At 45.1% G+C, this 12545-nt stretch overlaps 1 long non-coding RNA gene across 2 annotated transcripts in view; it reads left to right on the top strand.

Moving 5' to 3' along the window:
• Positions 1-6755, top strand: part of LOC138572374 (uncharacterized) — a 1436154-nt gene extending 1429399 nt beyond the window's left edge. For both annotated transcript variants that reach the window (XR_011303902.1, XR_011303904.1), the window contains one exon: positions 6532-6755. This is a non-coding gene — a long non-coding RNA (uncharacterized lncRNA). The remainder of the gene's footprint in view (positions 1-6531) is intronic.
• The last annotated feature ends 5790 nt before the right edge of the window (positions 6756-12545 follow it).

Raw genomic sequence — 12545 nt, 5'->3', positions numbered from 1 at the left:
TCCACGACCATCAATCTGGATTCTGAGCATTCAGAGGCATGGAAACTAATCTTCGGAACATCCGCGAGGAACTGCTTGCCTTGATTACAACTATCCACCGTTCTCATTCTACTTGATCTCTCCTCTGTGGCTGATACGGTCAACCACTCCATCCTCATATAATTGTCCACAATATCCTAGGTATCTCGGAGCGGGCAGTGGATTGACTGACCTCCTTCCTCAATGACCATCCGTCCCTGGTTATTTAGTGCTCCTTCTCCTCCCCCACTTCTATTTCCACCTGCGGTGTGCCAAGGGCTCCAATCTTTCTCCCTACCTCTTTAACACCTATCTTGCTCTGCTTGTACACCTCATTTCCACCTTCTCCCCTTACTTTCAGTGTTATGCAGATGACGCAAATCTCTTCTTCAAACTTTCCTCTGAGCCTCTCCTTACTTTCTTTATCATTCCTAACTGCCTATCTGCCATCCAGTCCTTGTGTACTTTCAATGATCTGTGACACAACGGCAGCAAGCCTGAAATCCTTCCTTTTGGGACTCCTGCTCCCTTTTTCTTCCCCTCACTCTGGCCATCTTCTATATGGTCTCCCCCATCTCCTCCATATGACGCCAGAAACTTTGGCGTTATCTTCGACTCTTCTCTTTCCTTCCTTCCTCGCATTCAGGTCCTTGCCAAGAAGCCCCATGTTCAACTCCACCTCCTCAAAGGAATTCTTCCTTTCCTCACTTTCCCCCAGAGGCTCAATGTTTCTAGAGCTCTGGTTCTCTTGAGGCTAGACTAATAGCATTTTACTTAATCTACCCTCTTTTTCTTTACGACTCCTCCAGCTAATCCAGAATAGGGCTGCAAGGCTTTTCTTTGGCCTCATGCCCAGGGACCACATCTCTCCAGCCCTAAAATCTCTCCAGTGGCTCCTGGGTGCTGCAAAGACCAAATTGAAATCCCTCTGCATCATGCATAAGGCTGTCTGGGGCCAGGGAGCATGCTATGCTATGCTCCTCCAGCGCCAACTCTCTGTGTGTAAAGCGCTTCACTAAACTGCAAGCTGGTGGTCAATCTCTTTCCTCAGCAGGCTCCCTCCTATGGAAGAGCCTCCCCCCTCCTCTTCGACTTGAGCCGGATCTTCTCAAATCTGGAAGCTCCTAGAGACTTTCCTTTTCACCTCCTCCTTCCCTTCATTTCTCCTCTGCTAAACCCCACAGTTGCTATGATTGGTCACCAGGGCCCTTATGTGTCCTTTTGGGCCCTGGCCTCCCACCCCCAATTGCCTTCAGCCTCCACCCACTCCCAGCACTTGTCTTGTGGTGGCATCCACTGGCCTATGCCACCACATGCCTGCACTTCTTTATTTATTAGCAGCTGACCACTCACATAGGCACTTACAGATGCTCACCCCTTAGCACTTCCCTCCTGATATATTTAGCAATTATCCCCACACTCCCTCAACCCTTCTCTCTCTGTCTGCTTTTGTATGTTCGGAATGCTCACAAGGCCACGTAGGTCTGCCTCTTTCATTGTTATTTGATTTTCATTCCCATGATCTCTCCCTTTGCCCTGTGGATGCTTTAAAACACAATGAACTTGATGTATACGTGCTTTACAAATGCACAATAAATACATAACATAAATTAATTAAAAGTCCCAAGGAAGAGAACAGTCAGCAAGGTCAACCACAGAGAAGAGGCCTTGGCTTAGGGCCTAACTGATTAGAGATGGTAGGCTACTTGACCAAAGTGGACAGTGGTCTGACATTGTTCCCTGCACCTGGGTTTCATTTTGCTTATGTGCTGTTAACGAGGCAAATGTGCAAGGTTGGGAAAGAATGCTGCCCAATCATGACAGCCCATGTAACAGTTTACACTTGATAGAAACAGTCTTCGGCTGATTCCGGCGCTCCTCAATATGTCCATATAAAATATATGCAGGTCAGCTAAACTAAAGTCTATTACCCCTAGACTGTAAGGGGAAGTGAATAAACGTATTTGAATGTTTAGACTTTAAAGGAATTTTCGCGCTCTGCAGAGAAAAAAAAGGAACTATGTTTCCAGTTTAGCAGAAAAAAATGTATATACTTCAAATGGTAGTTTCAAAAACTTTTTCAAAAATAAAGATGTGCCAGATGTTGGTTCTATAGTCTTAGCCTTGATTTTATTCCAAACAGGAAATGGTTGAAATTATAAATTGAAAACAAAGCAAACACTGTTGCGTCACAGAATTTAAATATGCAAAAAAAGGCAAATTCGTTTACTATATAGGTACTGTTGCTTCACAGGTTTGGTTTTAGTTCCAACCAATTAATTGCATCCCAGTTCAATGTAGTATTTAAACATTGTTGCATCACAAAATTCAGTTGGTCTCAAAAAATGCAAGTTCAAATACCCAACACGTGTTTCACCGCCTGGTGTATGGCGGATCTTCAGGTCTTTCTTTAGACATTGAATTGAGAGTGGTTCAAAGAAAGAAGATCAGTTGAACTGATGGTATTTGTTTTTGTTCTACAATGGTGCTTGAGTGGCCCGTTTCAATTGGCTGGTGTAGATGGATATGGTTATCACATTTTGGAATTAGGAGTGGCTGTTTGTAAGAATGACCCCAGGTATAAAGCATGGGAGTTTCCAATGGTAGCTGTTCAAAATTGATCTCCGGTTCGATTGCCGAGCGTTCGTACTGTGGACACATGTAACAGTTTATCCTACAGTGTTGCAGGGCCAATCTGCTGCTGTTTATCTACTATTAATCTTTATTATACATATTTAGAGGTATTTCAAGGTGTGTCTACCAGATAAGGGGCAGCCAATTAAGTTATAAACACCTAAATAAAGTATAGGTATATATGTTCCCTTAACCAGTCCCTCCTTTCGATAGGTGTTTACTGTTTGCCACGTAGGATGACGTCATAGCTGACGTACATCGAGGTGTACAGCCTTTGTGTAATCGAAATGTAGACGAGAGTGAGTGAGCTGCAGTTTGTTCGCCAGGTTTCCCTGCTTTATTTGAGCTGATAATAAAGTTCTACTTTGCCATATTCTTTGAGTGTATCAAGGTTTTTGGGTCTAATATTGTTTATTGGTAATTCCATGTGGCACTTGGAACACCCCCAGTGCAACTGCACACATGTCTGATGGTGAGGCATAGGAGTGTGATATCTTTGCATTGATTGACAGCCAACCACTGTAGTAATGGCAGAGTACCAGTGATGTGATCAGAGCTACTCAGACCAAACATTTGTCACTGGTGAAAAGTACTGTTACCTGGCTCTCCTAGTTGCAAACCCGGAATCCTATTGCACACTTACCTCTACCATCAACCCTGCCAATTCCTGCTACTGAACCAATATCATCTCACCTATCTACATTCATTCCCACATGTTATCCAGGACTCTCCAGTTCATGCTTGTCACCCTTGTCCACTCACCATTATCTTCTCTCTTTCTCTGCCAATGAATTTGCCTATTTGCTATTAGCAAAATCTCTGAAATAGGCATTAGTCTCACCAACTTCCCCTCTTATCTCCTACACCCCCCACTTTTACTCTCTTCATTCTCTCTGAATTTCCTCCTACCTCCATGTTATGTTATGTTATGTTATGTTATGTTATGTTAAATGTTCTTATACTGTGCACTTGTGTGGTCGATTGGTGCTCTGGTGGATCTGTAAAGCAAGAGGGTGAGGGGGGTGTAAATAAGTTGAGCTGAGCGGGTGAAAAGAGCAAGGGAGCTGTGATGTGCTGTTGGCAGTTTCAGTTCGGTTTGCACTGTTCACTGAGCGTAGGTATGATTTTCAGTTGGTAGCCATCATGTGCTGTTGTGCAAGGCTGTGTGTGGTTTGTTTCATTGTTGTGGTGTAGTAAAGTGAGTGCGGTTTGTTGTGCTGTAGGGGTATGGTTGTGTTTAGTTGAGTTTGAGAGGTGTATGTAGAAGGGTGAGTTTTTTAGTAGGGTTGGTTAGTGGTGGTACCCTTTCCCACGCTCACTGTTTTGATTGTCGCCAATGTCTCCTCCCCTGTCATATTTTCTGGAGTGCTACATTTACCACAGTGTGCAGACCAAGTGTTGCCCATATCCCTTTCCCCCTAGCAGACCCCGGCATGCAGCAACCACCAACCCCTTGGGCCCTGCCAGGGGCGGAGATGCTCCCTTCACCCCACGGTCCATCAGTTCCGATCGGGACACCTCTCTCTCCCCATTTTCCTCTAAGGCTCTGCCAGTTCCAATTAAGTCAGACCCATCTCTCTCCCATGTTTCCTGTTTTACACTATATAGGGAAGGGCACAACTAAATCCCCCTCCCATTTAGATTGTTCTCCTCCTCCCAGCACTCCACTCGAGTCCGGCCCACTCCCAAGTCCTTCTCATGGGCGCACGCTTAAACCCAGGACTCAACAGTAAATGCAGCGACACCCAGATTCGAAACACAGCTGTCAATGATAAAACACCCCCATTTCGGGTACCTGGAGAAATGCCTAAACCTGGGGCTCAACAATAAATGCAGAGACAACTTGAGTTGAAAAACTGCAGCCAGTGATAAAACGCTCAAACTTGGGGTACCTGGATTAATGGAGAAACATCTAAATTTGGACCTCAACAGTAAATGCAGTGACATGTAGATTTGGAACACAGCAGCAAATGAACAAGGAGCTTGATTTGAGACAGTTGGGGAGCTGGAGAGGACGCCTATGTCTGAGAGTCAACAGTCAATGGAGAGACATCTTAATTTGCCATACAGCAGGGATTGAAGAAGAAATATATTGGGTGACTAAAATGGGTGTGATTAAGGTAATAAGTGTGGTAGGGCTTTGGTTAATGCTGATGCCATTGCTTCCATGGTATTATTGTAAGGCAGCCAGAAATTTAACTGCCAATGAAACATATTTTCTCATATTCAGATTCTCATTCAGTGGGCCAGAGGGGGAATAGTAGGCAAGACAAGAGAGAGTGAGTAGTGGCCAGAAGAGGAGCGGTAGGCATAAAAGCAACAAGAGAGCCGTGGGCCCAAGGGGAAGTGGTGGACAAGAAAGCAGAGATGGATCATTGGGCCAAATGGGAAGTGGTGGACAAGAAAGCAAAGAGAGAGCAGTGGATCAACGGGGAAGTGGTGGACAAGAAAGTAGAGAGGGAGCAGTGGGCCAAATGGGAAGTGGTGGACAAGAAAGCAAAGAGAGAGCAGTGGACCAAAGGGGAAGTGGTGGACAAGAAAGCAGGGAGGGAGCAGTGGGCCAAATGGGAAGTGGTGGACAGGAAAGCAAAGAGAGAGCAGTGGACCAAAGGGAAAGTGGTGGACAAGAAAGCAGAGAGGGAGCAGTGGGCCAGAAGAGAATCGGGGGGCCTTGTGAGTTTGGAGTGTGGTAAGGACTACGGGTGTGTGAATTGTGAGTTGGCAGTATGACAGGGATAGTGAGTATGCACATGACTGACTGAGTGAGAGGTTTGTGGCTTTAAGTTTTCAAGGAAAATTGATGAGTGTGAGAAGTGTTGGTGAGTGAAAAAGGTGAAGGTGCTTTGCAACCAAAAGTGGAAGGCAAACCAAACATTGTTCTCGTATGCCTGTGTTATCTGAGACATTTTCTTTTCCATTGAAAAAATAGACAAAATGCAAATGTGCCCAATGATGACAACCTTGCTCTCCTGCAGCTTCCCATATGCTGCCTCTTTCTTGCAACCAGGCTCGCTTACACCCGGCTCTCTTGGATCCTTCAGTCAATAAGAACGTGCTGCAATAATCAAAAATGGTGTCACAAAGTTTGTGTCACAACATTTGCATTTTTATGCTGCAACCTTTTCAGTTTCAAGCCACAATTTCCTGGAGGGTCTCTCAACGTAGAATAAGCCATTTGATCAAAGTCACACATGCCACAGAGCCAACCAAGAGCCACCACTGGAAGTTCACCTCCTGTTCCGAGCCACATGACCAAAGCCTTGTGGTTATGCAAATTAGCCTAAATGCAAGCCTAGAACTTCAGAACATGTTCTTTATCTTACAGGTTACTGCCAATGTATGCTATGCATAGCTGCCTGGTATCTGTCCAAACTCAATGATATATGCACCAATGTGTTCCATTAAAGCAACAACCATTGTTGCCACCAAAACCGTCCTGTTTGTCACATCTGCTAACAAATTAACACTGTTCATGCTAATACATTATGTTTAGGAAGGCATCAGTGTGTGTTCCTGAATTAAGTTTGGTCACATTATTGATGAAATGCCCCAGGGAGAGTAAATCAGGGTTTCAGTTTAATTTCCCCTGAAGAAGATCACTACAAGAAACACGTTCTGACATTACTGCAATGGGGCATCAATGCAGCAGCGCAGGTTGCATTGCAGACCTGATTTCTTTTTTCTTCAAAACGTTCTTTCTGTATAGTTATTTACAGCACAAAATTGTAAATAAGGATAGATAATTGTTTTTGCACTGTTTGATTTGTAGTGTTTTTTTCGTAGTCATGTATGAGGATGTGCCATGTTCTTTTATTGTCTAGTGTTTTAACTATTACATCATTAGAAAGCACTAACATGATGTATCCTTCTCACTTTTAGAGGTCACGAGAAACCTTTGATCTCAACACGTGCAGCTTAATGCCCCCCCTCAGTGCCATAAAGAGGCGCTTCTCCGGGGCGCCGCATCTCCCGCCCCTGATGCACCGGCAGTCCGCTGCAAATGAATATGGCAAAGCGGCAGAGTTGGAGCAGGGTCCAAGGGTCGTCTTCACCATCGAGGAAGCCGGGACAGGCTCTACGTGCGACTCTTCAGATTCTGACTGCTCCGGGTAAGGACGCGCTCCTGGCATTGCCACGTCTGCGTCTTTCTTCACTTAGCCTAATGGAACCCAGCTGTGTTGATTTAAGGCACATGTGAAAGATGGTGGTGCTGTAGACTGTTTCGCTGTTTTGTTGTGTTATGTTAATATGCTTTTATGCTGTGCCAAATGACCGCCATATTAGTTTTACAGTGCGTAACCCTGTGGATTGGGGTATTGTGCATCCGCCAGGGCTCTTCAGACCTTAGTCTGCTGGCAGAAAGAAAATTAACCAGGGGAATAAAAGGGTGGATAAGTGGGAAATAGATGCTACAAACACAGGAAGGGAGGGATGTAGAGTGGGAGAATGGGCCTCATTACAACCTTGGTGCTAAGTGCACCAACTTTACCACCATGGTGTAAACTCCGTTGGCTATGGTTACCTGACTTGTGAGACCATGGTGGATGGCGGATTTACCGCCCCATTCCAAGGTGAGTGGGGCGGTAAATCCCCATTTCCCATCTTCCCTTCCCCATTCACATTTTTGCCCCATAGGGCATAATGGGAGTGGGGAAGGCGCTAATTACGCCGCCGTAAATTACGGCGGCGTAATTAGCACCATGGCAGGTTAGCGCCATGGATTTTAACGCCTGCTAAAAGCAGGCGTTAAAATCAGAATCAGGCGTTGAGGGTTAACGGTGGCGTTAACCCTTAACGCCTGAGTTGTAATGAGGCCCAATGTGTTGTGATGGCAAGGGTGCATTTCTGTTTGTTAGGTGGATCATAGTTCTACAAAAGTGTGGAGGCGGTTATGCCCTTAAGTCGTGTTATAATTGGGTTATGTTTTCAAGATATGTTTGGAGAATTGTAGGCTAGTACACACTGTAATGTTGGATGTCCGAGGGGCTGGAGAGTGTGCTTCAGCAACCCTAGAGGCTTGGGGGCGTATTTGCCTGTGCATCGTCGTACATTTTATCGCAGCTGCAACGTCAGAAAGTTGATCCTGTGACTAACTCAGTCAACAATAGACGGTTTGAAAAGGTGAATGTTGCGGCTGGCAGAAGCTAGATAAATGGAGTGGTAAAACACATATGGGCAAACTAAAAGAGCTTGTCCCCTAATGTCAGAAAGGTTAGTATTAGGAGTTTGTTCTATGCCATGTCATGCTTGACTTTATTTTAGTTCACAGTGAGACAGGGTCTAGGCTGTACAAGTATAGGACTATGTAGCCGTCCACAGTGAGAGAATATAGCCGGAGCTCCCTATGCAGCTATGTTCATTAGACGTATAGGAATATGTAGCCGTCCACAGCTAGAGAATATAGCCGGAGCTCCCTATGCAGCTATGTTCATTAGACGTATAGGAATATGTAGCCGTCCACAGCGAGAGAATATAGCCGGAGCTCCCTATGCAGCTATGTTCATTAGACGTATAGGAATATGTAGCCGTCCACAGCGAGAGAATATAGCCGGAGCTCCCTATGCAGCTATGTTCATTAGACGTATAGGAATATGAAGCCGTCCACAGCGAGAGAATATAGCCTGAGCTCCCTATGCAGCTATGTTCATTGGACGGTGTGAAAGGCTGATGTGGATGTGCAGCAAACAGGGTTGGCAGAGAGAGACGGGCCAAGTGTCTGTACTACTCTGTTATCAGGGTTGGTTCAAGTAGGTAGCATTTTTGGGTGAGTCCAATGCGCTCCGCCCAGTGGGCGCAAACCAGTCGCCTAACTATGTTATAGTGATTTCCAGCCTTTGGCAGTAATGGCGCACTCCAGTTTTAAGGATTTAAATTGAAAGATGAGCTGCAACCTGGACTTGCTCAGAGACTGGCCTGTGCTAGGACATACTTGGATGGGTGAATAGTCCTAAGCTGCACTTTTCTTTGAATGATACAGTGGACTCTGTGTTATATGCACCATTAAGCTATTTATTTAGGTTGAAGACCTCATAGGTTTTCATCGTGGTCAATAGGATGTCACAAAAAAAGGAAAGAAAAAGAAGGATCAAGATTCAGTTGAGATTCACTGATTGTTAATAGTGATTGTGTCAAACCTCGACATGTGTTTCCACGCTTTTCATTCTCTGCAGTTCCTCAGGAGGTGTACTTGCAAATGTGCATTAATCTTCAAATGATAAAATCCTTTAGCATGGATTAGTTTCATACATTCCGTTTCAAATAATAGTTACCTTTGTGACAGTATGTATGGATTTCACCCTGTGAACCAAAGACCGAACACTAATAACTGCCTAATGTTGATAACCTTAATGGAGGTTACAAATGGTGTTCCTAAAATAAAGCACAAATGTTTATTTATAATGACTGTTCTGCTTAAATGTCCTTAAGTGCATAGATTGCTATTAATAAATGACTAATAGTGAGCTTGATATGTCCAGAATTACCAACTTTTGAGTGCTTACCTGGTGAGGAGCAAGGTTTTATTGTACAGCGTGTATCTCGCGGTTCGATTGCCGTGAGTGTAGAACAAGATGACCGCTTTAAGTAATGCACGGTGACGCTATCGCGTGCGACAACCCGATCACATCATGTGCACATGTACAGCGGCCATCTTTGATTGGGTAATGGAATATCCCAACGATATTATCTCTCTTGTAAAATATATTTATTGAGTCTACAAATTGCTAAAGATTTTTTCTTGTTGTGTGACTCAATAAATTTGTATGTGAGAAGTCCCCAAATGAGCTCTGTCCATGTTACAGGGGGAATTTCACTTTATATTGCTGGATTTACTCCAGATATTGGCCCTGATGGCTATGGTTACCTGACTTGTGAGATTGAACATTATGGTAGCTGAACTTCTAAAACATAAGAGACAAAACAGTCTCCTAACTGTGCAGGAGAATCCCACCTGAGCGCTAACAGGCCGAGGTGGACATCAGTAGGACCTAGGAGGAGGAAACAAGACGCATATTAGGATGGACGCTAAGGGCCCCCATTCCCTTGCCTTTTGGGTCTAAGACAGTAAGTGTACCTGTTGGCCTTTTCAGCAGATTCTATGGACAGGAGGAATAAGTGCACCGGACAACCCAACCCGATGGAAGGAGGACGAACATAGAAAGCAAACGCAGGGAACTCCTGAATGGCGCGAGGGTGATTACTAATGTGAAGTCTCGGGTATGGACGAGTGCAACAGCATGGACAGGGGTTCCAAGGCAGATCCTGGAGGTGGAGATTGGTAATCCTCAGAAAATCAAATTACGCTACAAAGCGTTCTTTAGAGAGTCAGAAGAAGGGGGCCCCTTGCAATGCATTTAGCAAAGGAAGAGTCGGTACCCAGCTGATCGGGCAATACAGTGAAACAGCCAGAAGCAGAACGTAGAGTGGCACAGGTATGATACACGGCAGGAGACAACAGGGAAACAGAGCCGAGTACACAAAGGACTCACCAGGTACGTTGTTGAGCTTGGCGCCTTCCATTGGAGCTCCTTTCATGTACTTGTGTACCAGTGTTTGCATCACCGCGTCGGGAGCTGTGCACAGCGTGATGCGATGGAATGGTCACATGACAACCACTGATTCTGGCAAAGGCATTTCTGCTCCAAACTGCCAATAGCCAATACGATCTCATCACTCGGACTCTCACAAAAAGTCAACCTACCCACCCACCTGAAGGGTAGAACCCTAGACTGGGTTGCTGATGCTAATTGCTCAGCGGTCATCTCCGCCACCACACCACTACCTTGGACCGACCATTCGCTGGTCTCATTTAACCTATTGACCTCTAGATCACCTACCACAACCGTGTCACTGGCACCACCCTGCCTCACAAGAAACAAGAAAAATATCTCAATAGAAAAAATCATCCCAGCTATCCTTCCAACCCTAAACGCATTGCCAGACAATCTAGACCCCAACACACTAGTTCACGAATATAATAAAATCATGTTAACTACCATGGACAAAATTGCCCCACTCAAACTTCGCACCAGTAAGCCTAAAACCCATTTAAACAAATGGTACACACCCGAACTCAAAGTCCTCCGCCTAAAAAAGCGCAAATGTGAAGCTGATTGGAAATTATGCCCCTCCAGTGAAAAGAAAGCCATCCTGGACACGATTTCTCGTCATTACAAAGCTGAAATCTGCTTAGCTAAACGGAATTCCTATAACATCCGCATTGCCAACTCCAACTCAAGTATGAAGGAGCTCTTCTCCATACTGAAGGAACTTGAGTCACCCATAGCCACACCCGACACCTGCACTAAGAACCAGACCTGGTGCACAGACATCCAACAAGCACTAGCAAATAAAATAAACACCCTACAAAATAAAATTCATCTAAAAAAAGATTCCCTAAACCTCACTAACCCTCCCACATCTCCGCCCAAAGCCTCACCAAGTACACACACTAACTCATTCACCTTCTCTAAAACTACCACCCTTGAGGTTGAGAAAATCATCCTCTCTCTTAAACCATCAAACTGTAAAGGCGATATCTGCCCTGCACACATAATAAAGGACGCAGCCAGAGACCTGTCACCCTTTATCTCTAAACTTATAAACGCCTCCTTCTCCTCAGGCAGTATCCCTTCCAACTTAAAACAATCTTGGGTGCTCCCCCTCCTCAAAAAACAGACGCTCGATCCCCTCATCCCCACCAACTACCGACCCATTACAACGGTACCCTTCCTACTGAAAATCTTGGACAAAGTTGCCTATGTCCAGATTCAAAAATACCTAGAACTACACAAGCTACTAGGCGCCAGATGATCAGGTTTCCGCCCATTTCAGGGCACGGAAACAGCCCTCATCGATCTGAAAACCCAAATTGATGATCTGAGGGATAAGGGCAAGACAGCACTCCTCCTCTTACTCGACCTCTCCGCGGCTTTCGACCTCGTCGACCACAAGGTCCTCTGCAGACACCTTGACTCAGCTGCCCATTTCTCCCCAGAAGCTATCAAATGGATTGAATCCTTTCTGAGTGAGAGAACTATGAGAGTCTTCTCCCCTTCAGCAGCAGCAGACCCCTCTCCTATCACTTGTGGAGTCCCGCAGGGCTCATGCGTCTCCCCCACACTATATAACATCTTCACCAAACCCCTGTTCGACGATCTGGACCATCTGGGTGTCACCTACACTAATTATGCTGATGACACTCAGATTCTCCTCCCACTTTCAGGGGATCACAGTAAGGACAGTGAGTTGGTGAATAGGGTATATCTCATCATTCAGGCATGGATGGCATCTCATGGTCTATGCCTGAATGATGACAAGACAGAGCTCATCATCTTAGGTACCCCTGCTAATATCAACAAACTAGGCCTTGAATATGCCGAATTCAACATAGATGGTAATCTCATCAGAGTATCCAGGGAAGTAAAAACCCTTGGCTTTTATCTGGATGCCACTATGTCATTCACTAAACAGGTTAACTCACTAGCATCTACCACTGCGTACACTTGCAAATTAATAAGGGCAGGCAGACCATTCCTATCCAATGACAGCTGCCTGATCCTGCCAAGAGCACTCATACTATCTAGGCTTGATTATTGTAATACCCTCTATAGCGGTGCCAACAAAGCCATTATCCACAGGCTCCAAATCTTACAAAACAATGCCTTGAGAGCTGCCCTCGGCATTAATAAGAGAGATCATATCTCAACCACTAGACGCCAACAGAAATGGCTCTTTACAGACAACAAAATCAAACTAAAGTTGGCCTCCCTAACCCATAAAGCCCTCAACAATGCCGCCCCCAGTTATCTGATGGACAAGGTAAAGAGAAAGTCCTCCATCCGACAAACAAGAACTATCAATTCCAACCGTCTGATAATTCCCAGATTCAAACT

This window comes from Ambystoma mexicanum, chromosome 1p (assembly GCF_040938575.1).
Source record: "Ambystoma mexicanum isolate Mex_15411 chromosome 1p, UKY_AmexF1_1, whole genome shotgun sequence".
Classification (NCBI taxonomy): Eukaryota; Metazoa; Chordata; class Amphibia; order Caudata; family Ambystomatidae; genus Ambystoma; species Ambystoma mexicanum.
This window is presented reverse-complemented; position numbering and strand designations above follow the sequence as displayed.